The sequence below is a fragment of the Opisthocomus hoazin genome, chromosome 7 (genome assembly GCF_030867145.1).
Source record: "Opisthocomus hoazin isolate bOpiHoa1 chromosome 7, bOpiHoa1.hap1, whole genome shotgun sequence".
In the NCBI taxonomy this organism is placed as follows: Eukaryota; Metazoa; Chordata; class Aves; order Opisthocomiformes; family Opisthocomidae; genus Opisthocomus; species Opisthocomus hoazin.
In genome coordinates, this window is record NC_134420.1 from 32,417,350 (window position 1) to 32,423,424 (window position 6,075).

Below are 6,075 nucleotides of genomic sequence, written 5' to 3' on the forward strand. Positions count from 1 at the left end.
TCCTTGGGAGTGGGTCATCATCAGTGAGGAGGGCATCAATAAAAGTCTCAATCCTCTATCCAGCTATCTATTTCCACAGGACTTCTAAGGATTTGTCTTTGATAAATAAGTCAAATTCAGTTGGTATCAGCCACAGGTTAAAAAAAAACATTAGAAGAGAATACACATGCACAGGGACATGATCTCATAAGTCTTTATGCCTTAAAAAAAAAGCCAGGAAAAAAGAGGGAGAAAAAACCCATTACAATTTCTTGGGAATTTCTTTCAAATTAATTCTATGTGTATTCTTAAGTGAAACAGGATCCACATAACAAGGCTTCTTGGGATACTGGCACAACAAAGCTTGGGGATTTCACATCGACATCTGAATCAGGGTCAACAGTATAAAGCAAGGGGCAAAAATCAGATATTAAGGTTAAAGGTAGAGGAGGGTAAGTGTATGGCGGACTGAAAAGTGCATTAAGCACACGTACTTCTGTGCCACTCAGATCAGAGCAGGATCTATTAAATACTTTTGAATTTCTAAGCTGCTTGTGTATATTTCCAGAGACATAGTAATGTAGGAAAGAAAAAGATAGCTGGTTATCGTTATTTCCATTGACAGCCCGATACTCTTTTCGCCTAGCATTTCCCTGACTTTCCAGCACCATGAGAAACACATTAAAAATTGCAGGATTTGCTAAAGAATGCACTGTTTAAAGGATAATTCAACTTCCCAGTGCTTCTGATAAAGCACTGGCGATGGAAAAGAACATATTGCAAAGGTACAGACTCGTTAACCCTGCAGTAATGTTGCAGAAACCTGCTTTAATTTCTGCTTGTTACAAAGTGGAAGGAAATGCTTGTGGTGGTCAGGTTTAGCAGGGCCAGTAACCATAATTAGTCTTTTAAAAAGATTTTTTTTTTTCCCCTCCATTAGGGTTACGTAATAATTTTTTGTTTATTTTAAAGCTGAAGGTTGCACATAAAATTTAATTATCCATGACACTGCAGACTTTTTTTTTATAAAGAGAAAAAGATTTGAATTTTCTTCCATAATATTCCAAGCAGCTTTTATTGTCCTCTGAGTTATCATACCTAACTAATTGAGTTTTGCCACGCTATGTGTTTACCCTTAAGGTAAACTCAACCTGATACTTACATCAACACCCTTGGCTGAAACTACATGAGGTATGAATCACAGCCTCTGTGGAATTCTCATCATAATTTCTGGTTTGTAGGACATTATACAACTCTCAGCAGACCTGAACTGACTTAACTGTGAGGGTCAGCAACTCAATAACCAGTTCACAAAACAAGCAAACAAACAAAAAAACACCAAAAAAACCTAGTATCCTACCTCCAAGAGAGAGAGTGAGAAGGAAAAATGAAACTGCCCTAGAGTATTACCAGGTGAAAAGGTAGTAGTCTGTTTCCTCACCTTCATTCAGAACACAATACTTTCACCAAAAAGCCACAACCAGCCAATGTGTAAAGACAGCACTCCTGAGGTTACCCTCATGTAAAGCTTCACATGAAGCATGTATTTACTCAGGGCTCACCATACTGCAGGAGGAGTATATACATCAAATTATCACGGCTATGATTCTTAAACAGGACTAAGCTGGAGGAGACTGGAAGGAGAGCAAGTACTGTCCTCAAGCTGCCAGAAAGCATAATGTCCTATTCGCCGTATCAGCAAGCAGCCAAATGGAGCAGAAGCAACAAGGTTTGTGACCAAGCTTCTGTGTCACAGTACAAGTGAAGTAATGAAATAAACATTTACTTGAATTCCTGAACAAACCCTGCAGCAAGCAGAGACTTGTCCCAAGTTAAAGCATCATTATCTCTACCTGTGTGAGCGATTTATGTCTAAAGGCCACTGTAGCTGCAGATGCCTGAGCTAATGTACAGGCTTCCATTGAGTTCATTTCACAGCCCACCTCTCCCAACGGAAGCTAAAAATCCCAGTATGTACACCGCTGAAAGGGAAGACTACAAAGAAACCAGTGTGGTTAAACATCTCATTTCCTAAAAGTACAATATTATATAGGAAGGCTTAAGACTGGTCTGAGTAAAATCTCATCCTCCAGGTCCCTGGACATCTATACCCACTGTGCATGGCTTTTTTTTTTTTTTTTTTAAACAGCAGTAGAAGAACCTTTTCCTTGAAAATTCATGTTGAGCGACTATATCTTACTTCAGCTCCTAGGGTAGTTTTTATTTTTAGAACACAATATAGGCTCCCTTTGCTTATACAGAGTCTAAGGACATATCAGCATTTCTCTTCCTACCAGCTGTTGAGCTCTGATCACAAACTCGGACAACATGCAACAATGGAACTTGGCTTAATAACATTGACATACCTCTCTGTAAATCATTTGTTACATCGGTTCATCAGTTGCTACTTTAGATCTCCACCAACAAGTAAGCCTAACCATTGGCAAGTCTTTCATAGATGCCACAAAACTCTGTAACGTTCTTTTCATGTTCAGCCTAAGTTTACTCCTTGGCATATTTGTTCTCACACCAACATCGGCCTTCTAGCTTTATCTACCTTCTCTAGATCATTTTCTTGAAGAACAGTCAGGCCCATTCTCAATTGTTGCTGTGACAAGCAAATTCACCTACAGTCATCTGGTGTCCTCTCAAGTGCCAGGTTTTCCCTTTCCATACTTCCTCATTCTTGCATCTGTTATGAGTTCATTCTCCTTAAACACAGGTGACCAGCCAACATACACTGTTCTACATGAAACATTACCAGAACTTTGTGTAACAAATATTTCCCTCCTTCTACTAGCAATGTTTCAACCTCCAACACCTCTGGGTCTCATTGCCTTTTTCAAAGCCATGTCACATTAATATCATGTTTTGATTAGACATTGCTTGCTATACTGGTCTTTTCCTTTTGAGTTGTTGAGTAAAGTGTCTTACCAGGCAACTGAGCACAAATCTGTAATTAGAAGCCTGGTCTGGTGTAATATTTACCACATCCAAAGCAATAGCAATAGTGTCACTTCTGCCTCAGTTTAAGAATTTTGGGTGTGATTCCAGACACATTCTTCGTCTACTAGAGTTAATAATACTGCAAAGATTTTGCACAGCATTATAAAGAGGTAAAGTTCAATATAATTAACATTTTTTGGCCTGTAAGTAGATTCCTTGGAAAAATGCAAAAATTTCTTCAACCATCCTGTTTCAAAATACAGCACCCTCAAGACAACACCATCTTCCCTTCCCTGCTCCAGCATTATCCCAGGTAATGCTTTTCCCAGAACACTGAGCCCTTTACTAACACTTCTGCTTCACAGCGCTGGCTTACACACAAAGGCAGGCCACCAGTGGTCTGCCCTCTCCGCTACCCCTTACCACAAGAGTCTGCTCCCTCCTTTGCCCTGGCTCTGCTGTTTATCCTGTGCAACTTAACAGGGAGGCATAAATTTTACCTTCCTGGAACTGTGGTGCTTGCATTTTAAGTTTCATTCCACTTCGAATCACTGCAATTACATTAAGACCTGTGTTTAGGAAGTGACTGGAGACACAGTCAGAAGATCTGCTGCCATGCAGCAGTTGGCCTTTGACACTGGAAGGGAAGACAAACAAGCAGTTATTTTCATATGAAGCCATTGTATTCTTAATAGCATATGATATCCCATTAACGATTTTATATTGCTTCTTCACTACTTCAGGCTTCAAAAACCCACAGCAGAATTTTTATTATGAAAATGTTCCAAAGTATTTTATTCAAAAAAAACATTAAAACTCCTTATTTACTTATACAGTAGCACCAACGCCGAGCACAGTGAATTACAAAACCTTAGTTGCTAAACACTGTAAGCTGAAAAGAAGCTTCAGCTAGAGAAGCTTCTTAGAACATAACTTGGTCATCATTTGTGGAAGAAATATTTTTGTGAATGCAAACAGGTCTTTGTCCATGGCAACGTAACATAACGTAATGTAATCAAAACCACAGTTCTTCACCTTGACAATTTTGTCACTTTCTATTTCTCAGTGGAAGTGGGTTTTCCACACTGTTAAGGCTCTTTAGGAAGTAACTCTGGTATTATCTTGCTCATCCTCCCCTTGATCAGGTGGCCTGTAGGAAACACCAACTGTGACATTTCCTTTGTTGGTTCAGCCTCCAGTTTTCACCAACAAGCTCCCAACCTGTTCATCGCTATTTTTCAAAGACAGCTTTGCACAATCAATCAATTTTTCACGTTTAAGGACTGTATGGAGAAATTCCATGAACTGTATATACTAACCTACAATGTTTCCAACTGGATCATCCCTTTGTTCCTCCCTTACCCTTTGCAAACTCATTACCCTAGGAATGGCTGCCAAGCCTTACTTTTCTGCAAATCATCACTTGAGGTTTCCTACAGAATAACCATTAGTTCAGCACTCCACCCTTCTTCAAGAACTTCCTGCCATGTTTTGCTAGTTTTATCATGGCTTTACATATATATAAACATAAATAAATACATATAAAACTTTATTTCCTTGGTATTTTCGTGTTCCCCTTACTTTAATTATTTTAGGAAGTCTACAAAAATGTCTTTTACCTGGAACAAAGGAAAAAGCAATCCTGAAGAGCTGTTTCTTGCATATAAAACAAGCTACTTTGGTTCATTTAAATCCAGGTGCATTTAAATGCTTATCACTTATACAGATCGTTCACTCTGAACATTTATGAAGAACTAGAATAACTTAAGTTATCCTGCCACAGGGCAAATGCAAAAGTGCTGTAAAAAAAGGTGATGTTAGTCAGGACCCAGTTTCTCCACTTGCTTTGATGTCTTTAGCTGATTCCCAAAGTGCAGTCAGTACCCCTTTGACAACTGTATGATGGTGCCAATCTCGTCTGTCCCTGCTGCTCTGACAACTGACTCTGTCCCACTCACAGATACCTTTTGTCTGCAAACGTAAGCCATGCATGGCTCAGACCTTGTCTGCACTAGAGCCCATAGCATGACTAACAGCAAGTGTAGTAATCTCTCCAAGTTTTACAGCACTGAATTTGGTTTTCTGTTAGGAGTCCCTTAATGCCCTGGAGCTGCCCCAGTAGCTTCTGGGAGACCAAAGCCAAGAACCAGAAGAATCAATCAGAACTAGGATGACCCACAATGGCTCAGGGCAAGGACAAGTGCCTTGTACCTGGCCTCAAGATGTACTAGGAACTCGATGCAATCACCCAGGCTCAATGGAAGTTGTAAGGCTTGCATTTTTCCTCCAACGTAGTTTAGACAGAAATTTTGAGCAACACATCTGAAAGAAAGGAAAAGACAAAAAAGGCAGCTAAGTGAATAGCCACTCATGGAAAGATGGAACAGTCAGGATCAGGATCCTGTGCCCATTTCTACAACATTATTACCATATGACTAAGAGTAAATCAATTTAATTTTTAATACTATTCAGTATTAGCATTGCTGCACCACCAACAGCCATGCATGACCCTGGTGCGTTCCTCCCATTTTCAAGGCTCCTTTCCCCATTGGCACTCCTTTGTCAGAGAGCTCTAATCCTGGGACTCAGAAACATAACAAAAACAAAACAACCCCAAACTTACATACTTCCCATTTCTCCTGAATGTTCCTTTGACTTGGGATGCCCAAGCTGATTTCTTCTTAATAACTAGGCTTGAAAATGCTAGGACAAACAACACATTCCTTCTACAAGACAAGAAGCATTTTAACAAGACTAAAGAACGTATGCCATACAGTGAGCACACAGACTTGTGGACAACTCTGCTGCCACAACATGGAGTTTCAAATGAGGTGGCTACTTACGCACCAGTTTAGGAAATTAAAATCAACTACTAGGGCCCCATTGCTTCTTCCAATGAAGAAGCTCTGCCACTGTAGCAGAACTTACGGAGAAACTGTGCCTTAAAAGACTCCATTGTTTAAGTAGGTACAGTTTTTGGAGAACAACATTCCACCTTCCCATCTATATGCTGGTATCTAAACACCTATGTCTCCACAGTGTCCAAGCATCTCCAATTAGAAAAGGACCTCAAAAACAAGAAAGCAGAAGTAAGTCAAACCATGCAATTCAACAACTCCTGAGTAAGAAAGGAAAATCCTATCCTACTAC